The sequence below is a fragment of the Giraffa tippelskirchi genome, chromosome 2 (assembly GCF_054371585.1).
Source record: "Giraffa tippelskirchi isolate mGirTip1 chromosome 2, T2T-mGirTip1v1.2.pri, whole genome shotgun sequence".
NCBI classification, from domain to species: domain Eukaryota; kingdom Metazoa; phylum Chordata; class Mammalia; order Artiodactyla; family Giraffidae; genus Giraffa; species Giraffa tippelskirchi.
The window spans coordinates 175172169-175197079 of NC_137276.1; the positions used below are offsets into that span (position 1 = coordinate 175172169).

At 36.7% G+C, this 24911-nt stretch overlaps 1 protein-coding gene across 46 annotated transcripts in view; it reads left to right on the forward strand.

Annotated features, from left to right (window-relative positions):
* Positions 1-24911, forward strand: part of ZBTB20 (zinc finger and BTB domain containing 20) — an 825041-nt gene that overhangs the window by 451371 nt on the left and 348759 nt on the right. For all 46 annotated transcript variants that reach the window (XR_014077377.1, XR_014077378.1, XR_014077376.1 and 43 more), the window contains one exon: positions 3533-3580. The gene's annotated coding sequence lies outside the window, so the exon portion shown is untranslated. The remainder of the gene's footprint in view (positions 1-3532; positions 3581-24911) is intronic.

Consider the following 24911-nt stretch of genomic DNA (forward strand, 5'->3'; position numbering starts at 1 on the left):
AGGAAAGGTGAAACGGGGCCGGAGAGAGGATGGATCTGAGTAGGAACTACTGAAGCTCTTGATCAATGTGTATTTGGGATCAGTATCATTCCTTTAGATCATACTTTACTTCTGGATGGTAAGGCCTTATGGAATTGGTTCATTTGATTTACTAAAGGAAGGAGGTAGATTTTTCTCTACTTTTTATAAAAGATTCAGGCTATTTCCTAGTTTGTTTGACTTTCTCTTATATGTTAGCTATTGAATTTTGGATTCCTTTTGTATGGAAAAGCCTGGTGCATAAAGATAAAAATCAAAGCCAGGAGAGTTTTGTCTAGTTTTTCAGGTTTTATTATCTGAATATGTGGTTCACTGTTGTAACAACTGAATGACCAAGATCACTGGGGCTGTAGTAGCTCTGTATGTATGATGATATGGGCACATCTTTTGTTGTCTGAATATGAATAATGACTAAGCTAGCATATGTTTTTAAAGTATTTTGTAAATACATTCCTTTCAGATTTTTTTCCTTGAAAGAATCTATAGTTCAGACAGATTTGTTTGTGTAAACATAATGAAAATTGGTCACAATATTCTAGTCTTTAAGCAAGATATTCACATATATATTTACACATAGATCTTTAATGTGTCCTTCATATTTTTAATCTTTTTTATTAATGTATAGCTGATCTACAGTGTTGTGTTAGTTTCAGTTATACAGCAAAGTGATTTAGTTATATATAATTCTTTTTAAGATTCTTTTCCCTTATAGATTATTATAAAATATTGAGTATAGTTCCCTGTTACTGTCTAGTAGGTCCTTGTTGGCTATCTATTTTATATATAGTAGTGAGTATATGTTAATCCCCAAATCCTAATTTATCCCTTTCCCCTTTTCCCCTTTAGGTCCTTGTTGGCTATCTATTTTATATATAGTAGTGAGTATATGTTAATCCCCAAATCCTAATTTATCCCTTTCCCCTTTTCCCCTTTGGTAACCATGTTTATTTTCTATGTCTGTGCATCTATTTCTGTTTTAAATATGAACTCATCTGTATCATTTTTTTTTTTAGATCTACATATAATTGATATCATGTCATATTTGTCTTTTTCAGTCTGGCTTACTTCACTTAGTATGATAATCTCTAGGTCCATCCGTGTTGCTGCAAAAGGCATTATTTCATTCTTTTTATGACTGAGTAGTATTTCACTGTATAAATATACCATATCTTTATCCATTCATCTGTCAATGGACATTTAGGTTGTTTCCATGTCTTGGCTATTGTAAATAGTGCTGCTGTGAACATTGGGGTATATTAATCTTTTTGAATTGTGGTTTTCTCAGTTGTAGCTGAGTGTGGATTCCAATAGGCAGTTTTGTATGTGTGTACTTGATTATCAAGTTGAATACTGCACCATGTAAAATGTTTCTTTATAATGTAATTTTAACATGATTAATCATCTGTAGCCAAACACTTAGTTTTGGTCTACAGTTCTGTATACAGGGAATCATTTAGAATACCCTAATTTTCAAATGGGTTTGCTTGAATTTAAAAGAAACCTTATTCCTCTATGGGAGGAGCATTTTCTTGATTGTCAAAAATATTTGTAGCTGTCTGGTTATCAAAGGAGTAGGGAAAACGTCTTTTTCCTGCCTCAGTTTATCAGAATAACTTTCAATTCCGTCTTAGTCGACTTTTGCACTCTCTGAACCATACTTAAGGCAGAATTGACCTTTCAATGCCCCATGAATGCCAGCTACTTTTGAACAGCACTCTTTTTTGGTTGTAACCACGGCCCTGGGAACTTGTAAGCTACTTCTAGTTTTTCTTCTGCAGTATGGGATCCAGGCCTAGGAAGGGTTGACAAGCCTAAACTTTCTATTTCCAAGCATACAGGAAGATAGGGCAAGATTTAAATTTCTTCTAGTTTTTCAGAAGTCCTTCACAACTCTTTTAACCTGGCTTCTCTTTGCTATTGGCAATAGTAATAGATATTTTTAAATGTTGCAACAAGAACCTCAGTCACTAATTACTCTTTCAACAAGAATCACTTTAGTTGCGCCCAACACATAGTAGCTGCTTTAGGAATATTTTACGATGTTTTGGTGAGCTGCAGTGACTGTCCCCTCTTAGCGCTTATGCAAGTAAGCAGTAAGCCATGATAGTAATAAAGGGGTCAGATGAGATCAAATACAGTGCTCTTCAAACTTCAGTCAGGGCGACCACCCCATTTTACAAGAAAGCCCTCATTATCCTGCCTCTATCTTTTTTTAAAAAGTAACAAATTGCAGAAAGAAATTTTGTATCTTTCCTGGAGGTCCTTTTTAATGGTCGGTGATGCACAGACCATTGGATCGTTTAACAAACATAATTTTGAGCAAGGTACTTTAGGGAGCCTTACTGAGTTTCATATGCAGATGTGTTAGGGCCATATGATTATGGGTCTCAAATATACTCCTCTTACACTCTGCCACAGGGTCTTTTGAATCTTGACTTTGCTCATTTTCCTTAGGCAATTATTTTTTAGGCTTCTTTTATTTATATAAGTCGTAGGATGATGACAAGTTTTATACAGAATTCTTCTTTTATAATGTTTCATTATCTTTAGCTACAGTAATTCCTGATCTTTCTAAATCAATTTTGGCCTAAGTTATCATTCTGGTTATTTTCAGGGCTTCATTCTGATGGTGATATTGTGGGTGGGAGGTGATCTCTGGTTAAAACCCTCTATGGCATCTCCATTATAAAAGCAGTGGAAAGACCTCCATGTGGAATTGTTGATAGACTTGCTGCTTGTTAGGGAAGCAATTTTTAAAATGCAGGTTATATAATATTTGGGGATTTTGTTGCTCCACAGTAGAAGCTTTTTAAATGTTAATTTGAGGTTTGTTTTGTTGTTCTGTGACTTAGCATAAAAGGTTTTGGTTTTAAAAGGTTTCAGTTCACTCATTCCAGTTGTCTTACAGGACTTGGAATATAATGCTATACATTTATTTATACTCATGAAAGAGGATAAGGCCAGTAACTCACAACTCATGAAACCAGGGGTAAATAATCCATAGCTTGTTCCACCACTCTTGCCACAATATTTATATCCAGAACACAAGTAACAAACAATCCCAAACAAGGAGAAACCAGTTTGTTTTTATTTACAAAATGTTTAATCAAAAGTACAGTGAAGTTCAAATGGAGCTGCAAATCCTGGTGGTTCACAATGGTTTAATTTATTTTTTTAAACAGACCATGGATAATTAACCATAAAACATAACTTTCTCAACACAAGTTACAGTGAATTACAGAAATAGGCAGCAAGTCATTCACAACTGGTTGCAACTGGTTAGAGCCTTAAAGTTAAAACACACAGGCAAATACAAAAGCCCTTTCTCAGGGTACAGTTGTATTTTCATTTCCAAAGAGGAGCATCGTTTATTTTTATATAGTGTCAGTATGTCAGTGTCCTGAGTAAGAAGTAAATGTGTTATTTTCTATGATTGCCATGTTGTCATGCATTTTACCAATACCTAGCACTAATGGTATTCTTTTCATTTCAGAATGATTCACCATCACTAACTGGATATTCCTCGTGACATTGCTGTCTGGTAAGCAACTTTTCATCATCTCTAAACGGCGGCCCAAAATATTGAGGTGCACAAAAGTCAAGTATATTTCTCCCAACCTCAGAAAGAATTAGACCTAAAGCTGTGGCGAGTCCACCACCTCAAATGCTAAATTTGAACAGAAAGTATTTTGACATTGGTGAGGGGTACCTGTTCCATTTCCTATTTATTCATTTGAAATACCATCATTTAGAATGATAAGAAACATGATCTTAAGAACCTATTGTCACAGAGTTCAGCAAACGGTTTACACTGATTTTGCAGCACGGGGGAGAAGTATTCAAAGGACTTGCTTAAAAAACACTCCAGAGATAATATATGTCTATTTCCAAAGGAGTCCCCGGAGTGGACATAGAAGGTGATTTGGTGAAGCTGAGCACGGATGTTTCGATGTGGAACACTGGGTGTTTTTGCCTTATGCAGACAAAATTCTGCAAGCATATTTTATGATGTTTTGAATTACCTGCTATTATTTGATGATATGCTACAAATGTGAAATGCATTTGCTTCATGTGAATCAATGATTGCTCCTGTGTATACCCACAAATACAAGGGACATGAACAACCCTCACCACTACCACCAACATTACCAGTTAAGTAAGAGGATCAGCATCAAGGCTGCAAGGGAACCTAGATTTGAAATGAGGTCTATGTGCCTTGTGGTGAGAATTTGTAAAGTTTTAAAATTCAGAGTTTCAAGAATTCTTGAGAGTTCAGTAGCTGGGAGGAGAGTACAGATCTGGACTGAGGGAATATTGGTAGAACATCAATTCAGAACCTGAAAGAGTTGAGTGTACTAGAGATTAGCCTGCATAGAAATGCACTGGCAGTTATACCAGAGAGGAAAGAGTGAAAGGGTGACTTGCCTGGCATCTGAATATATTCTGCCTGGCCCTGGCCAGGCCTAGTTAGTTATGAACATCATATTCTCCAAAATTTTAGCACCTATACTCTTGACTCCTGTTCATATGAATGTGCATAAGATGAGGAAAATAATCTCTTGGGTAATAAAGATAGCTTTCTAGTGAGACTTTCCATATCCATTGCACATAATCTACAGATGTCACTGTATTTTTGTTTCTAGTTCTATTGTACATCTATCTGTATAATAGATAGGCCTCTGTGCCTGTGTATATTACTCCAGCTTATCCTCGGAATATTTAAAGAGCCTCAAGTCAGTTTCCCATAGCTAGACCACCTGCTATACACCCAGATCCACAAGGATGAAGGCTTCATTTTTGTTTCTTCTTCATTTTTGTTTCTAGTTCTATTGTACATCTATCTGTCTCTCTGAAGGTACCCATCTTGCCAGTGAAGGGCACAAGGCTTTAGGTTTTAACTTCCTACTCTCACTTCAAACTTTGCTTGTTATGCTGCCCGAAAAGAGACTCATAGCAGTGTGAATGTTTAGAACTCAAGGGAGAGGCTCATTGGGTAACTTTAGTCATTCCCTTTGCATTCATTGTGAAATGATCTCATCACAAAATGCCCTGAATTTCACACTCTTTCTGGCTTGCAAAGAAACCAGTTCCTCCCCTGTTTCTATCCAACACACAGAAAGCTCTTTATGTTTCTATGATCAGATAAAATCTGATGGGTGTATTTCACATCTAGGTATGAAGATTTAAACTATCAGGGCAATGCTGGGTGTTTGTAGATTCTCTGTTTTAGTAAATGAAAAGCTCCTTCTGAAAGGAGAGCACATCTTATCCACTAATGAATAAATATTTATTTTCATTTTAAAATGATACATGCTTATTAAAAATAATTTGAAAAAACACATTGGAGTAAAATGAAGAAAAATTAAAGTAATTATTTCTATAATTTAAATCCAACCATTAATAACCATTTGATATATTGCTTTACTCTCATTTTCCCCTGAGGATATATTTTTTAAAACGTGCTATAATCACACTTTCCATATAATTTTATGTCCTGCTTTCAAAATTTAACCTAAGAATTCTACATGTAATTACATAGTCTTTATAACCATCATTTTAAATAAATATATACTGTTTCTGAAAAAGAATAGCTTACTTCACCTAAATGTCCAAGAGTATTTTCTTATTTTTGTTTTTACTTTTGTTTCCATAATCTTATATATAAAAAGTAAACAAATCAGTCAATAAATTATGAGTAAATGAAAGTTCAAGTCAGTATAAATTTTTAAATTGTTTATTATGAAAAATTTTAAATACACGAGTGTAGGCAGATCGCTACCATGAATCCCATATATTCATGATCCAGCTTGCACAGTGACTAAACCCATGGCCTATTGTTTTCCTGTGCTACCTCCATGTTTTTCTGAAGCAAACCCCAGTCATTATAGCATTTAGCTCATCAATATTTCAGGCCCATTAGAACCTTCTACATTTTAATGTTAAAAACATTCAGATCATTGTATAGAGGAGTGTTTTTCTTCTGCGTATTACTGTCATATTTTCTGAAATGTAAACATTGATCATAAAATCTCAGACATGTGTTTCATAACATTTTTATGCACATCTGTAAGCCAAAGGGCAATTTAGTTGACTACAGAGATATTTTACAAGTTTGGCTAGGTTTCTTGGATGAGTTTTGTTTGGTTTTTTTTTTGGAGGGGGTGGTGTTTTTTTCCTTTGATTCAAACTTAGGATGATGATTTGCATGCCAGATCAATGCTGCATTAACTACACTCGTCATTGGATATATTCTGTGCTGTATATAATTCTATATTTGACATGAAAGGAAACATAACCCTCTGACTACTGAGAAGCCCAGCATGGCTGTACCCAACACATCCTAGATAAATATGGCAAACCTACTTAAACCAAATGTAACACTGGATTTAAACATTTATAGGAAAAAAAAAAAAACATTTATAGGTTTTCTTTGTTTGTTTTAATTGGCCAAAACAAAAGGCTTCTTCCTAAGGGGGCACTTAAGTCTGAAAAGGGAGGAATTATACATAATAGTCTGAATAATTTTTCAAAAAAAAGCACTATGTCTGGGAAAGTGGGCATAGAGGGAGATGGTGCCTTGCAGAACACATTGCCTCTGTGCCAGTGTGTATTACTCTAGTTTATCCTCAGAATATTTAAAGAGCCTCAAGTCAGTTTCCCATAGCTAGACCACCTCCTATACACCCACATCCACAAGGATGAATGCTTCATGCAACTAGGCTGTCCACAGAGGACCAGTAGTGAAGGTTTTATCCTGCCTGGCTGTCTTTGACCTGCAGGTCAGTGACTGTTCCAACAGGTGTATTCCACTCATCAGAGATTCAGGATGTGAGTAACTGCGTACCATCTTGCATCAGTATAAACTGGATTTATGTGTACTCAGGTCTATTTAATCTTAGGAGCACATTTTCCATTGGCCTCGAAAGTGAGTAGCTGGAATATTGATGTGTCTTAACCCTTAGAGGGAAAAAAAAAAAAAGAGTTCCTCCACTGCACTAAATCTAGAAAGATATGAGGGTTTGCAGTATGGACACATACAAAATATTTTTGAACAAAGTTGGTAGAGGAAAGTACATGGGAAAAAAAGAAAAGAAGAAATAACATAAGCAATAAACTGTCTCAAGCAAACAGAAAGCATCTGTAAAAATTGCTAGACTGGATGGTGTCAACAATACGAACTTTTTTTTCCATCTCATGTCTTTTTCCCCTCAGTCTTCTGATCATTTCTGTTTTTCTTTATCCTGGCCTGGCATTACCATCATTATAATGCCCTCAAAAGGTCGGGAATGTATCTGACAGCTTGGCGTTGAAGCAAGCATTCCAGGAAAAGATAGGTAGGATCTAGACACTATACTGTTTTAAAGCTACTGCTATTTCACCATAACCCAAAATACCCATATTTGGAAAGAATTAACTTTTCATCATTATTTTAAGATTGATATTGCCAACACAACTGAAATAAAGGCATAAGTTTTCACTTTTTCCTGCATTCTCTTTTACATGTTTTGTTGGATTATGTAGCTCATGTCATATAAACCTAGAATATAAACTGGGTTTTAAAGAAAAGAGGTTTAACCATAGTTTTTTCTAGCGAAAGTATTATTCATTATGCCCAAGTGAACCTTAAGTGTCTCATCACTATAACAAATACTATTATTATTACTACTATGCTTAATGATGGTGTTTGATTCTTGGTGTGTGTGTGTGGCATTTTCTTATGCTTGGCCTTGGGGTCTGGTGTTTATTCAATTGTTACATTTGCTATAAAGTAGCAAACTTCAACTACTTCTTGAAATAAAATAGTATTCCATATTCTCTACCTCCTTCCCTGTAGTATAGTTCAAAATCATGGTTGGATGATTCTACTTAAATAGGGCAGGAAATTTTTTGCAAATGCCCCCATCAAGGCCAAGACTTTAATTTAGACTTAAATACAGATAGTTACAAAAGGAAAAAAAAAAATTTTGTTCATACCATCAGGCCAATCTTTCAAGAAGTTGGCAATTTTTTTGGATAAATTTTGCTAGACAAATAACATACAATCATGCACAATTAACACAAGGATGCGAATTATGGCATGCTTTTACTGAGATAATTTTGGTGATTCTGCCTTATCTGGAGGGGTGAGAGAAGGATGAAGACTCCATTCAAAGCAAAGATATTTAAGGAGCCAGCTCAGTTCTTTTACATTGGAAATACTGAGAAGTCTTCATTGTTTTACCCTTCACTAGAGATTACTCAAAGTCTGTGATATATAGAACTTCCTTTGAGATGGTCTGCTTTTGAGGGGACTATTCCATTAGCAAACCATGCTGGGCTCCATAGAGAACTGATTCTATTTATTTTATCCTACTCTATGAAATATTCTTAAGATGCCATTAATGTATACTTTTTTTTATCAAAAGTCATTTGCTTTTTTAATTTTTGATGGCCATTTTATGAATCAACCAACCCCAGTGGCTCAGACAGTAAAGAATCTGCCTGCAAAAACTGCCGGAGACCCTGGTTCGATCCCTGGGTTGGGAAGATCCCCTGGAGAAGGAAATGTCAACCCACTCCAGTATTCTTGCCCGGAGAATCCCATGGACAGAGGAGCCTGGTGGGTGACAGTCCGTGGAGTCACAAAGAGTTGGACCTGACTGAGTGACTAATGCTTTCACTATGAATCAACCTAATGTATTTGTGGTGTGGAGATCTATAACTGCTAAATGCTAAGTTTAAAGACTTTTTAAATTACTTACTTAAAGACATGTTAGCTTTTAACTCTTTCTCTCTCTTTATCCACAAACAAGTTGATTGGATAATCATATCTGTTTATTGTTGTTGTACACAATGCACATAAAACAGGAATGAGGAAAGGCTATTTGTAAGAGGTAATTACAATGGCAAAATTGTACTTTCTTTAATTGTTCTCGTTTTCTAATGTCTGATTACATCAAGACCTACACTCTAAGAAGTATATTTCAGTTTTGCTAAGAAAATGACAGAGGAGAAAGATAAATCCAGTTCTATAAAGTGATGTCAAGCACAAGTTGGCCCAACTACAGTTATCAATAGTTCATTCGAACTCTATTCTTCCACTCTGGTAAGACTTTGATTTCTGCCCATCCTTTAATAAGGATCCAGAGCAAGCAAGAAGCAGACCTTTTTGGAAACCCTGGGAGGTCTGATCTTCTGTGAGGACATGATCGGTCTAGTGGATTCTTAGGAGCCTGAGTTATTTCTGGGATGGCTTATCCAGCCCTTCATGGAATCAGAACTCATACCATTGTCTGTAAATTAAGTTAAAAACCCAGAGGTTAAGTGAATCTTTACAATTGTCTCCTGATCACCCTTTCAACAAACTTTGTTGATGCTTACTACGAGACAGGTACATGTGAACCCATTTCTTTTTTTTTAACCTTCCTAACTCTTTATACTTTTTCACTTAGGCAAGGAGAAAATTCCTTTGCGTTTGTAAGAGCCTGTGCACATTTGAGTATAGCCAAAGATTCAGTCTCTTCCAGGAACTCAGGTTGTCACCCGGTGAGCCTGCCTTTGTCTTTTCTCCTAGTTCTGCCTGTGGCTCCTGTCACTAGCAGTCAAATAAGGACAATTTTACCATTCTCTCCTGCTGCTCTAATTTTTTTTTTTACTGCTGGTACATGAATTTGTTATTCTTTATAATTCCCTTTGAAGTTGGAAATCCAAGGGGAATCTAAAACCGACCAGATGTTTCTGCTGCTGGGGAAGGAAGAGAGTAAGGATTAAGTTTAACAAAAACTTGGTCTCTAGGAAAAAAAAAATCATTTCAGCTGGAAATCATCATGAAGTGCATTCATTTGCCTCATATCTGTTAATTTACATTCACTAGTTTTTTATAGACAATATCACCTATCAATTTTCTCTGGGAGCAAAATCATAAATTCTGTGAACAAAGGAGTTCGGGTGGTGATTTGTTCAGGCCTGTTTCCCTTTTGGAGTTTTATTTCTGTTGCCCTACGCATTCCCTTCACCTGCTTTGTGAGTGTTTTCTGTTATGTTTATCATTGTCTTTGTTATTGTTGAAGGATCATATCATGTCCCACCAGGCTGGGAGGCCAATTCTGCAAACTTTTCCAAGAGGGTGAGGTCAATGCAGCCTGCAGTGAGGGAGGGAAGGAAAGAAGATTTACCAAAGTGCTTAGCCTTTATGGAGAACATCATCCTCTTTAGAGATCTGTAGATCAAAACAAGAGCAAGAGTGATGAAGACCTTCAGGATGAAGAAGGAAAGTCTTGTGGTCTTTCAAACATTCAGATAATATTACAGACAGTTTGAATAAACAGGTTAGGAAATGGAAAATGATAGGTATATGGAAACACAAAAGAGAAAAAGAAAAGATCTCATCTGGGAGGCGATATTCAAGGGAACTCTCAGACTAGGTGTCCAAGACTTCAAGCCTTGGTGTAAAGTGAAAATTAAAAACAAAATTGGAGACGAGTCTTAGAAATCAATCAGGATGTTTTGGTGGTGTGCTTAGTGCTTCACAAAAGCTTTGGGTTGCAGAGTGGATTTTTCTTTGCCTGCTTCCTGCACAGCATCTGTCATACGATCCCCTTACATTGCTCCCTGGATTTCTCAGGTTTCCAGGAGGACAGAGAAACCTGTGGATAACTGCTTTACACCCCTTACCTTGCTCAGTGGATTAAACGTTTGGAAACATTCCCCATACCTCACAAGAGATGCATACTCATAACTCAGTTTCTATTGCCCTTGCCTATCTTGTATTTAAATAGAAAGTCTGAGTCCTCAATAATTATATTAAGCTTCTTAAGCAGCACATATCAACTACATACACCATTTTAAGTATTTTTCCAGCCTTTTGAAAGGGAGAGTAGGGAAAGAGACAGAGAGAAATCACTTAGCAGCTGATTCACTTATTTTAAGCAGCTTTCCCCATTTTAAAATATAAAAAATTCAGGTCCTGGAACATTGGGTGATTTGAATGTTCTGCAAGGATTTGAAAAAAAAAGATTTTTTAAAAATCATATGTTCCACATTCAGGGACCCAGATTTTCAATTTAGTCCTTTGAAAAAAACAGGTTAAAATAAAAGAGTTTCAATCCAAATGGTTTCTCTTCTTCTTTTTCATTTGTCACTATTATTATTATTATTTGTCAAAGCAGATGGTATGAAAAGCATTTATATTGGTCTCACTGATGACGGAGCTTAACCTAATAATCCATGGCTTGGAACTTTGTGTTTCAATAAAGAAAACACTGTTTGAGATATTTTCCATTCAAATCAGCATCAAAAGTTTTTAACTAACACCATCAGAAATTACTGGACTAAATGCAGGACAGGGTCCCTATGTACCCCATTACTGAGAACAAGACAGCCAGAAGGACCCATTGAGCACATTTGTATTTTGCACTGTGTTTTTATTTACTCATGGAGCAGTGTATGGACTGCATGTTGAGGGACAGAGCAGCAGAGTGAAACCTGCAGGGCCGTTCCTCCCCAGCACTCTCACCCTGATCCTCTGATTATTGTCCAGAGTTCTTTGTGATAGTGATTGGTTAGAGTGTTTGAAATTAACAAGTCCTTGTCAGCCCAGGAAAGCTTTGAAATCCGGAGGCTTCATACAGCCATCAAGCCTGCAGAAGCCTAATGCTTCTCTGGGTTGAGAGTCTCAGAGCCCTGAGCACTAGTCCTCGGGCTTGGCCCCAGTCACCAGCCACCACCCTCCAGAGCGCTCTGTCTTGGAGGACAGCTTTGCTTGAGGCCCTTTCTTTTCCATCACTGAATCCTCTTTCAGAATGTACAGACTGTGGACTGATTATTGGGCAGGAGAAAAATGAGAGCAAATGGAATAGAGTGAAGAGGTGGATCAAAAAAAAGAGAGGAAAGAAAGGGGAAGAGAAAGCATGAAAAGAAAAGGAAGCAGGATATAAGATGGAAAGAGCTTTGTAAATATTGACATTTGGTTTCTGTGCAACTGGATTTGATGTCTCGGAATGGAACTTACTGACAGAGCCCAAGTGGTCCCTGGGGCTCTTCCCCACCCCCTAGAACTTTTAAAAAGACTTGTCCACTCGTGGTCAAAGGGAAGTTACATATGTTCATATAAAGGGCCTTAATGTACCCACATCATCACCACCACAGTTTCTAGGGATTAAGAATACTCATTTCCTTATATGTTATGATAGAAGAGAGAAGGGTATATATATGTTCTCTTGTAACCATAAAAATATCCATTGTTTAACCTTGGGGCTCCAACCAAAATTCTCCAGAAAACTCCTATACTGCTTGGTAAATTGTAAAATAAACTCACCTTCAGCCTTACAGCAACACAAGAACTGCTTGGGTAGAGTTAATGAGAGTAGATATTGTCAGCAATGATGAAATTTTTATAGAAGCTTAAAGGTCTTAATAACTTTCTATAAATCTTCTCATTTATGTTGAAGCCTTCAAGCTTAATACATTTAGATGCAATCCTTAAACTTTTCTTATTTCTCCTCTACTTTAATACAAAACAACAACAAAAAAATACAAACCAGCTACAACAGTATAAATATTATTGCCATGAATTCAGAATGTCAGGAAATTTTCAGTAGTCCTAGTCATGACAAAATGATGCAAAAATACATCACCATTTTTTGAAAAACTCCCTAAAGCAATTCAAAGATTTCTCTCCTGAAACACAAGGAGATCAATACACATCAATTCCTAGAAGATAATTGGTGAATGAGTGTCAGGATTTTCATAAGAACTGCTAAGAGTCCGATCTTGACCTCATAGCCAGAGAATCAGATAGGCCCATGAGCAAATCATCATTTTTCTGTTTCTTGGCTGGACAGTGTCAGAATTTATTACCCCAAAGTTTGACTGCTTGTAGGAACCAGAGACACTTTATGTGGAATATAATTTAGTAAGATGTCCGTCTAAGCTTTCCTCAACCATTCTTTAGGTCAGACTGTGCTAGATCAGATTTCACAGTGTCTATGCTCCATCCCCAGATGTCCTTACAGGTTACTCTAGTCAATGTATTGGGCATTCTGTTGTTATCCCTCAGCTCACCTCTAATTTTAACCACACTGAAACAGTTCTGTATTAGCCCAGACTCCAGCCTCTGTAGTGCTCTCCACATTCTGGCCCAGGGTCTTTTCTAGTGCTGGGAGCGCTCAACAAATTTTCATTGGATTTGGGGGAACTAGCATGGCAACTTATTTCCCTGTGAGGGTAACTCTTAACCAAAGGAGGAACAGAGCTGGAAAAGAAATATTCCAGCCTCCTCCAGATGTATATCTTTGGAGGCACTGTCTATACATCTCAGAGATCCTGATGATACTGCACTCCTGGTGGCCTCTTTGACATAGCTTTACTATTTCTAATTCTTCTCCCTGACTCACTCTCATCACTGCTTCACTCCTGCTTTCTGAGGTCCCCTTCCCAATTACTATCTGCACCAAGTCCTTGTCCCAGACCCTTCTTTGGAAGGAGCCCAAAATGAGACAGGTAGTCAGATGACTTTGTTTGTTTTAATTAGTCAGTTCACAGCATCTTCTTTTCTATTGTTTATACTACCCTCAATGAGTTATTGCTCATTTATAGCCTGGTTCCCAAAGCTAGATAGAAACTCCTTTACTCACATCAATAAATTGTAACCTTTGGAGGGAGAGATGTTGTTTATTCGTTTGTGGTCTCCCATGTCTAGCACTGCCCTGACACATGTTAAGTAAGTACTCAGTGTTAGTTGGATGTGATGCATAATCTACACAGTGATTTTTATTTTTGTATTAAGAAATACTCTATTTCAATCAAGTGAGATGTATCCCTTGCCGCATAGTTTTCTAAATGTTCTCATCTTTTCTCCAGTGATTATTGATCAGCTTCCTAGGAAACCCCTTTCCACACTAATGTCTTCCAGAAAAATATCAGCTAAATCATGAAAGATCCAAAATGAGGCTCTGAGACAGTGATTATAATGGCTGATACTGTTTATGTTCTGAATAGTTTATGGTTTTGTAAAGTGTGTAGTTTGCCAGACTTTGTAGGATACTTATTGATCCTCTCTGGGAGGCCAAGGGACAACTGGAACTCCAGAGCTAGTCATATCAGTCCCAGCAGAGCCTCCCTCAAGGTCCAAATCCCTCCCAGTTTATCCCAGCAAGCACACAAAACAAATATCACCCTTTTCTATGTGTGCCATGACATGAAAAAGTTTGGGAAGTGCTAGTGTTATGGACTGAATGTTTGTGCCCCCCCCTAAATTCATATGCAGAAGCCGTAACTTCCATTATGGTGGTAATAGCCCCCTGCTTGCAACTTTATTCAAACCATCACGTTAAATACCCTTACAGACTAATAAGGCAGTATAGCATAGTAGTTAAATTCTATGGGCTATAGAAAAAGAAGTTTTACTATACAGCCACTTACCAGCTTAGTGACTTCATGGGAAAGTTTATTATCTTCTCTATGGCTGTTTCCATCCTGAAAAGTGATAACAGTACTGCTAAAAAATATTGTTGTGTTGTTCAGTCCTAAGTTGTGTCCGACTTTGCCACCCCATGGACTGCAGCACACCAGGCTTCCCTGTTCTTCACCATCTCCAAGAGTTTGCTCAAACTCATGTCCATTGAGTCAATGATGTCATCCAACCATCTCATCCTCTGTCGCCCTCTTCTCCCCTTGCCCTCAATCTTTCCCAGCCTCAGGGTCTTTTCCAATGAGTTGGCTCTTCACATCAGGTGGCCAAAGTATTAGAGCTTTAGCATCTGTCCTTCCAGTAATATCCAATATTGATTTCCTTTAGGATTGACTGGTTTGATCTCCTTGCAGTCCAAGAGTCTTCTCTAGCACCACAGTTTGAAAGCATCAATTCTTTGGTGCTCAGCCTTCTTTATGGTCCAACTCTCACATCTGTACATGACTACTGGAAAAACCGCACCTTTGACTATACAGGACTTTGTCAGCAAAGTAATGTCTCTGCTTATTAATATGCTGTCTAGGTTTGTCATAGCTTTTCTTCCAAGGAGCAAGCATCTTTTAATTTTGTGGCTGCAGCAAAAAAATCCACAATCCACAAAATCCACAGTGATTTTGGAGCCCAAGAAAATAAAATCTGTCACTGTTTCCATTTTTTCCCCATTTATTTGCCATGAAGTGGTGGGACCAGATGTCATAATCTTAGCTTAGTAATAATAATATTCATAATAGTATTAATCACCTCCAAAAAATGCTGTAAGGATTAAATGAGTTAATACATCCAGAATATATCTCTTGCATCTCCTGCAAGAGAGACTTAATAAATATTCCCTATTAATCTATCTTTTGATCCTTACATTAAGACCTCACTGTTCCATGAATGCTTCTACTAAAATATATAACTACATTGATTTCAACTTCTTTGATTTAGAAGTCGATCCTAAGAAGTAACATAAATGGAAAAGTCTAAGGATTCTATGCTTTTTAATTCTGGCTCTTCAGCCTCCTAATATTATGGCCTCTGGGAATTTGATTAAAATTCTCATACTCAGTTATAGTTTTATTTAAAGTGTGTAAACATCAGCCATTTTAGTGTTTTTAAGAGGATTTAATGAGATAATATGTTTGAATTCTACAGTCTTGCCTGGACAATAAATAGTTTTGTAAACATTAGCCTTTTCTCTCTTGTGGTGCTATGAAATTGTCTTGTTTGTGTTTAATATCTATATATGTCTATTAGTATCTCTGGACAGGTAATTCATATACTTCTGCCAGTACCACAGTACACATTAGTTTAAGCCAGTCAATAAATATCTACAGGCTGTATGGAGGCAGTGATGTTAAACAGTGAGCTGGTGCAATTCTCTGTTTATCGCAGTTTTCCTGCCTCTAAGATGATATGTACTCTTCAGATGGCCCATTGTTGGATTCAATAAGAGTAATTATAATGGATTTTTTCTTAGCCTGTTGATTTATGGACGATTTTTATTCAAATGAGCAGAAACTTTTTTTTTTTTTTTTTCACCAAAGTAACCTTTAAGTGAAGTGAAGTCGCTCAGTCGTGTCCTGCTCTTTGTGACCCCATGGACTGTTGCCTACCAGGCCTACCAGGCTCCTCCTCCATCCATGGGATTTTCCAGGCAAGAGTACTGGAGTGGGTTGCCATCTCCTTCTCCAGGGGATCTTCCTGACCCAGGGATTGAACCTATATCTCCTGCATTGTAGGCAAACGCTTTACGGTCTGAGCCACCAGGGAAGATTAAGCAGCCTTTGTTTTCTACTAAATATGAGCACATAGAATTGTTGACTGAATGAAAAAGTGAGAATAAATGATTGAATTAATGATGTCCCATTCACCAGTTAGTTACTGAGCATTGGTTGTGGCAGTGCATTGTTTGGACACCATTACTTGGCCAACAGTATGATACACTTTGCTTCTTTTCTGGTTGTTTGTTTGTTTGTTTTTTTTTTCTTCTTTGTAACCTTAGTTGAAAGATTCAAGACCACTACTCTCAGGCTATTTACCAAACAGATTCTGTCAATAGAAGGAGGGAGACTCTGAAACAAATAGCTTTAATATAAAGCAGAATGAAAAGGTGCTATTGTAGAAGGAGTAAAAAAAGTAATGAAGGAAGCCAGAGAAAAAAATAAAGTGGTTGGTCTAAGATGAGTGAGAGGGAAAACTCTGGAAAGAAAATGATCTTTAAGTAGATGTTGGAAAATGAATGAGGTTTTCACCTGATAGAAAAAAAGAACAAGGCAGTCTAATTTGATGGAACATCAGGAGAACTAGGGTCCGGAGCCGTGACAGAATCTGATGTGTTCAGAAACAATGAGGAGACTGGTGTAGCAAGACTTCAAGGGCTTTAAGGAATTTAGTGGGAGACAAGGCTGTTCAGCAGAGAAGGCAATGGCACCCCACTCCAGTACTCTTGCCTGGAAAATCCCATGGATGGAGGAGCCTGGTAGGCTGCAGTCCATGGGGTCGCTAAGAGTCGGACACGACTGAGTGACTTCACTTTCATTTTTCACTTTCATTTTTCACTTTCATGCATTGGAGAAGGAAATGGCAACCCACTCCAGTGTTCTTACCTGGAGAATCCCAGGGACAGTGGAGCCTGGTGGGCTGCCGTCTGTGGGGTCGCACAGAGTCGGACACGACTGAAGCAACTTAGCAGCAGCAGCAAAGCTGTTCAGTTTTCAGGAGTTGATCATAGATGTCTCAGAATGAAGTTCTGTTGGTTAATTAATGGGAATCATTAAAAGTGGTCATAAAAAATATAAAGAATAGTGATATCCAATCTATGTTTTTCAGAAATTGTATAGTATTTAATCCATACCAGGCTCTATAGGTGCTGAACTCTGGGTTAGAGAATCACACAGTTCCACCCAAAATATCGTATCTTTGTGTGGTGGACATTTTAGCTAGTGAGAGTGATCCTATATCAAATATGAACTCAACACTAAAGTTATCTTTCTAAAACAAAAGGTTGATTCTGTCATTCTTCATCTTGAAAGTGTTTCCTTTTACATACAAAATAAAATACAAAATCTGTTGTATGTCATTACAAAGTCCTTTATCATCCATCAACCATTTGGTTTCTCATCTCTGAGAAGATTATGAGTGTTGGTGGAAAGTGGTTTTTATAAAGTCCTAGTACATGCCCTCGATATGTAATAGGACCTCAGCTCATGACAGCTATGATTATAATCACTTTATTATCACATCTTTGTTCTCTCTTACCAGCACCATCTATGTACCCCATACTATTTTTCAGATCAATTTGATTACTCTTTGTAGTTTCATTGTCCATTAAATGCCTAGTACATAGTACATACACAGTAAATGTATCTTTAATTAATGAATCAATTTAACATCCTAAGGTCATTCTCATGTGTATGCACTCTATATAAATAGAGAATATTCTTCTTCATTATTACATTTTAAATAATTCTGCCTAGTTGAGTCATTTAATGACAGAAGTTTAGGAGGCTTTCTTTTATTATAAACTCAATATAACTTAAGGTCATACATAAGAAATAATGATTCTGCAAAATATACCTGAAGCCTATTGACTTTTGAATTATCCACTTAAATCCTTAAATAGATTTATTTTTAATTCACAGATAAACAAAATACCTTCTGTGCAGAGGTGAAGGAAATATTCACAAAGTTTGTTAATATCAATGATCATGGTCTCCCATTGCCCTTAAACATTTTCTCTTCCTAAGATAGTAGTCTTGGTTTTGTGTGAGTTCTATGGGTGCATTTTCAACTCTTTCTTTTTTTAAAGAATTTAAACACAGTTTTCAGAGTGATGCTGATATTAGTTGATGCCAAGGCACCAATGACGAGTGTATTTTAAAAATTGAATGTGCTCTTGTTTTCCTGTTTGTTGATTTTAAAGGAAATCCAAACACATGAAGAAAAAAATCAAATTTTGCCAATTGAAAAGAACAAAAACAGCTAAAACCTTCTTTTAAAATTTTGAAGCTTTTATGAGAATATTACAGACAAAAGATTGTACATGAAAGAATTTTTTTAAATCAGGTTGCTTTGCCTTTATTTAGTCACTTCAAAAGTCTTTGTCAGATATGAAAAAGAAATATCCTCAAAATGAAGAGCAAATATAATTAAAATGGTTCCTTGCCTTGACATATAAGCTTCTTATTGGCAAAAATCTATATAAATTTAATACTATGAAACTTGGGTTTAAAAGAAAGAATAAGAGTGGGCAGGGAGGGAAAGGGAGAGAGGAAGAAGTTTGATTTTTGTAAGAATTGACATAGAAAATGATAGTAAGTGAAATTATATTAAATTCTTGATTACTTTTGATGAGAAAATTTTAGATCCATAGTATTTTTTTTATTGCCAGTATGTGGCATGTACCTAGCATACAGTAATCTCTTTTCAATAGTTAACTAATGAATGAATGATATTAGCTAGGCCACATCAGTTTGCTTTAAGCACAGTTTTCTGGTAACAGAAATAATTAAGAATATAGTCAATTCATCATCAGGGCCAAATATTTATTGAATACCTACCTTGCATTCATTCTTTACCAGGTTGTATAGGGTTGTGGTTAAAGATTCACATTCTGAAATGCTTAGCTATGTGACCTGAGGGCCTGTTTCCTCTTGTGTAAAATGGAGGTTTTAAAAGTCCATAGTTCAGAGGTTTGGGGAGAATTAAATGAGATATTGCCATAATGCAATTGGCAGAGTTCCAGGCAGATAGTAAGTGCTCACTAAATTTTAGATATTGGTCTAAATATTTTATTACTTATAATATTATAAATACATATATTACCTGACAGAAGTGTTAATGAAATTTAAGGAGTTGTGTGTATGTGTGTACTTGATTGCTCAGTTGTGTCCAACTCTTTGCAACGCTACAGACTGTAGCCCTTCAGGCTCCTCTGTCCATGGGATTATCCAGGAGATCTTCCTGACCCAGGGATCAAACCCGTGACTCTTGTGTCTCCTGTATTAGCAGGCAGATTCTTTACCACTGAGCCACCTATATTATTACAGTGATGCCCAAGACAACTAATATTTCAGCAACATGTATTAAACAATTGGAAAGCCCAACACAAAACAATGAGAATTCATAATGATAATTTCTGTGAAAAAAAATGCAATCTAATTGGGGAAAGGGATTTTATATATATATATATATATATATATACATATATATATATATATATTAAGAGATTAAGCTCGGTAATAATAAAGTTAACATTTATTAATCATTGACCTTCCATTGAGCTTTATATGTGTGTTAGCCCATTTAACCTTCACAACAACTAATGAAATTGGTATTATTACTACCGTTTTACATAGAAGGAAGCCAAGGCAGATATTGGTAGAGTTAAACACTGCTGATATATAGGATAAATTTCTTATATATGCCTCCAGATACTGAGCTTTTAACCATGAGTGTTATTCACAACAGGCTATGTGTCAACACATACATAAGTGTTCAGCAGGGGAGGTAAACACTGATCACTGGCCACTTGGGGAAGAGCTTCAGGAGAAGAAGGAGCACTCAGCCCTGTGGGGTCAAATGGTCATTATGTGGCAGACTCTGGCTCCCTCCATTTGAATCCTGACTCCTCTACTTATTGGCTGTGCAATCTTGCATAAATTTTAATCTCTCTGTGCATATATTTTCTCATCCAAAAAATGGGAGTAATAATACTATTACCTGGTAGAGTTGTTGTGAAGATTTAATGAGTCAATTCCTATGATGATAGTGGTGCCTAGGGCATCTAAGGTAAGTGTTAGTTGCTCAGTCGTGTCTGACTTTTTGTGACCCTGTGGATTATGGACCACCGGGCTCTTCTGTCCATGAGTTTTACCATGCAAGAATACTGGAGTAGGTAGCTATTTCCTTCTCCAGGGGATCTTCCTGACCCAGGGTCTCCTGCACTGCAGGTAGATTCTTTACCATCTGAGCCATCTAAGAGTTCAATAAATGTTGATGTTAATATCATTATCATTACTGTTGCTGCTGCTATTATTAGTGACAGCAGTACTTTGCAATGTTTTCCTTCATAATTGGCTAGCATTTAAAATCTAAAGAGAGGCTAACATTTCAAAGGTGTAGATCACTAGAAGACTGAAAGCATGTTTTTTCTACTTTTGCCCAAGAACTATCCTTCAGTCTAACATGATGGGAAAAGAAAACATATTGTGCAAAGGATTTCATTATATATTTAAGTGAAAGAAATTCAGTAAGAGAGTATGTTTGCTAGCCTCATGTGCTTTTTTCTTTGCTTTGTGCCTATCCATTGAATATTTAGTTAGCCTTCTTAAGAAAACAGTAATATCAAGTAAAAAATTAGTGTAATTTTTATTGCTTCTGGACAAAGATCATTTTTAAAAAATATGAACACAGAGGCTTTAAAACAGAATCTTAAGACTGTTAGGCCATAGCTCACACTGTCATGTTTAGTCCATCTCATTAAAAGAACAGTAGTGTGCTTAGTGGCTAAGTGTGTAGAAAAAAAAAGAAAATATGGTAAACTTATTCGTGAGAAGAATATGATAATATTCATTGACAGGGGGAACTACAAGGAGCAATTATCCCAAGCTGTGTCTTTCAGACAATGCTGTCAGCTTCTCCACTTTGATGAGTACAGCTGAGCTTGTGATGCAAGGGCAAGAAACACCAGTGTGACTAGAAGATCAGGGCACTGGCCACTGTATTAGCTATACGGAAGGAAAGGACATCTGTCAAGAAAAGATGGATTTCAAAAATGTTTGTAATAGAAATGATTATTGGCAGCACTTAACTAGATTTGCTCTCTGCTGGTGACCCCAATTGATTCATTTTTTTGTATACCCGTTTTCTTCTCCCCTTTTTAGAGGTGCTTTAAAGTGAGAAATCTATACTAGAACACTGTATTTTTGATGTATGTGTGGATGTGTGCACATGTGTGTTTATGTATTTATGTGTTTAAACACATCACATTTGAAATATTTTGTAATCTTAGAGATTAGGTATCACATGATTTCTTATAAATCAGAAGGTATATTTAGCATTAACTACTTCCTCCATCCATGGGATTTTTCAGGCAAGAGTACTGGAGTGGGTTGCCATTTCCTTATCCAGGGGATCTTCCTGACCCAGGGATCGAACCCAGGTCTCCCACATTGTAGGCAGACACTTTACCGTCTGAGCCACCAAGGAAGTAACTACTTATGGCTAAGAAAATTCATCACAAACTCTGTTTGTTTGGTTTTTTTCTGTCTTTCTCCTTATAGAGAGAGTAAAGCTTAATTTTAGTATTTATAAGATAATTTGAAATTATACCGATTAACTTTATTTTCTCATATTCATTCACCTTAGTCTACACCTGTTTTTACACACTCAGTATTGAATAATTTAAAAGCGTATATCTTTGAGGCTGGAAATAATAATGAAAAATAGAACAGGGTACCACATGCTCAATTCCTCTCCGAGCTTTCTTTCTTCCCTTTCTCCTTTCAATACTCCACTGCAAACTTTGTCACGTGAAGTACAGTACCTCCTTACATACACATCTAAACTGCTGTGTGTGCGAGCTGTAAAACAACTAGAATTAAAACTTGTCCAAGGCCCCAAAGCCTGTTCTTCACAAAAGAACCTTTCTTGCCCGATTTAGAAAGTGTTTTGAACGATGCATAACTAAGTAGAGTAACTTAACAATTGCTTTTGAGCATCTGAAGCTTGCCCATTAAGATTTCTATAGCCCTTTCTTTTGCTTTTTGTGGTATAAGAAGTGATTCATGTTCAGTATATGAAAGTTCTGGGTTCAGCCCCTTATCTTTTAGTGGAAAGATCTGCATGAAATGAATCAAATAAATAAAACGAATAATGTAAGAACTGAGGACAGTTGAACTCATGTAAGTTTATGTACTGAAATATTTTCTTCCTGGGAAGAAAAGTTATCCCCGATACATTTTAGTTTCCTAGGAAGGAAACTAAATCCCTAGTGTTCCTAGGAAGATACAGAGGAATCAAATTGTTTGTAAACAACTGATTCAAACATTACCTGGAATTTCATAGAATAACATCAGTACCTTTCAGAGAGGAAAGCCATTATCTACCAACAGGAGTGAATTGTGAACATATTCCAACTGAACAAAAGCACAGTCGAATGCCTAAAAAAGTGAAAGTGAAAGTGACTCAGTCGTGTCTGACTCTTTACGACCCCATTGACTATACAGTCCATGGAATTCTCCAGGCCAGAATACTGGAGTGGGTAGCCGTCCCCTTCTCCAGGGCATCTTCCCAACCCAGGGATCGAACCCAGGTCTCCCTTATTGCAGGCTAATTCTTTACCAGCTGAGCCATCAGGTAAGTCCAGTCAAATGCCTTAATAATGCTAAATTTCAGATGTTGTACTGATGAGACATTTTCTGTACAAATAAAAGGCCAAAGTGTATAAAATCCCAGGATTTTATACACTGAGTTAGAATTACAATGCAGCTGTCCTTTTTACATTTCCTGGCTTTCATGAGCCATTACTAGTGATCCTCTGTCATTTAAATCAGTGGAGAACATGGATTTATCTTAATTTTCACCCTTTGTTTCCCCTTTTTGTGATAACAGTTATGAGATATGATGATGTAAAATGTTCCTGCTTATAATGGTTTCAGCCTGTCCCTTGGCAGCCTAAATCTTCTGGCTAATTCACTGATCAGTTAAATAGTTGAGGTTATTATTATTATAATTATTATTTTACATTTATATAGCACTTTCCTCCAAGGGGCTCAAGGCATTTTACACACAGTAAATTACCAAATAGGAATTAATCCTTATATCACCCTGTGGGGTAGGTATAGTCACATAAATGAAATTCTGCAGAAGTCCCATCTGTGTCACAGCCCTCAGCTCTCCTCCCCCCACGAACCCCCAGTGAACCTACCTGTCTAACTGAAGATAATGTGGAATGCTATTGGCATGGCACAAATGGCTTGAAGTAAGATCTTTGGGAAAATGGTCCTGTGTCCTTGCTTTCATTCTTTGAGCTACCCTGGAAAATATCACTAAATGAGAGCAACTAAGCACACATATCTTGATTTGCAGTTAACGGATAAATTTCTTCTACGTAATTTAATTTGATTCTGATTCAGATGAGTTAGGATGTGGTCCAAAAACTTTAGCATGTACAAAAGTCATCTGGGAAGAGGGCTTCGAATGCAGATTCCAAGGCTTTCTAACTTGCAGAGAATCAGGAAATTCGTATTTTCACCTCAGGTAATTTTTCAGGTGGGTGATTCTTACCTATGAAAAGCTTGAGCTGATTAAAGAAGAATTGTTAGTCCCCATTTTACAGATCAGAAAATGATGGCTCAGGAAGGCAAAGTGTCACAGTGTTTGGCAGAACAGGGACTAGAAAGCAAGATTTCAAATTCAAAACTTTCCATTATATTAGAGTGCTTCCCAGAAAGGGAAAGCAAAGAGAGAAACAGATAAAACAGCATTTACATGTAAAGGAAATAAGAGAATAGTTTGAAGTGCATATGAAACATTTTGCAGTGTTATTAACTGATGTCTACTGGCTCCTTTGGAACTTGGAGTTGATTTGTGATGCCTGGAATGGAGAAGCCCAGGATGCACAGGGCAGGGCTAGACCAAAGCCTGTTCCTTGATCTCAGAGCAACCTTTTCTCCTCTAGTCAACAAGACCATCAACTAATTCTAATCCTGTGGGTGCCTAATGGATTTTAATGTTTAATTTTTCCCCCTGCCCACAAAAAGACCTCTGCTTAAATAGGTGCTGCCACCAAAATAAAAGGTAGGCTTTGCCAGGAAGCCAAGAAAAGCTCTTTTAATAAGCTTCCTGTTTACGTGAGTTAGCCCTTTATAGGATGGGATGGGCTTTACATTTTTTATCTGAAGCATTCTTAACTCCATTTCTAAGAATGAAAGAAAAAATATAACAGGAAATAGTCATGAACAATTTAACTATTATTTTTCAATTTAATATTTCATTTGGGATAATTTCATTCATTTTTTGAATTATCTTTTATTCAGTTTTCCTTAACAAGCAGGACAGGGCATTATAGGAAAAGCTGTAGACAGACATAGTGCATCCAAAGTTTTTATTTTCTTCTGAACTTCTTACTCAGAAGTGTCAGAATTCCATGGTGGGCTTTAGAGGTGCTTGTGGGATTTATTTGGGGTGTTCAGAAACCAAAAAAACAGACACGTAGAGTTATTCATGGTAAAAATTCCCACACTCTGCATAAACTCACTATGCTTTTCAGTAGGTGCCACTGTAAATTGTCTTGAGAGGGTTTCCACGTCCTTTCTTTTCTTAAATGCATGTATCATAATAAGTATTACTGTTTACATAAAAACATTTTCTGTCTCTCTTTTTACTCTTAGAAATTATCTTATGTCTCTGAATTTTTCATCTTTTACTGAAACAC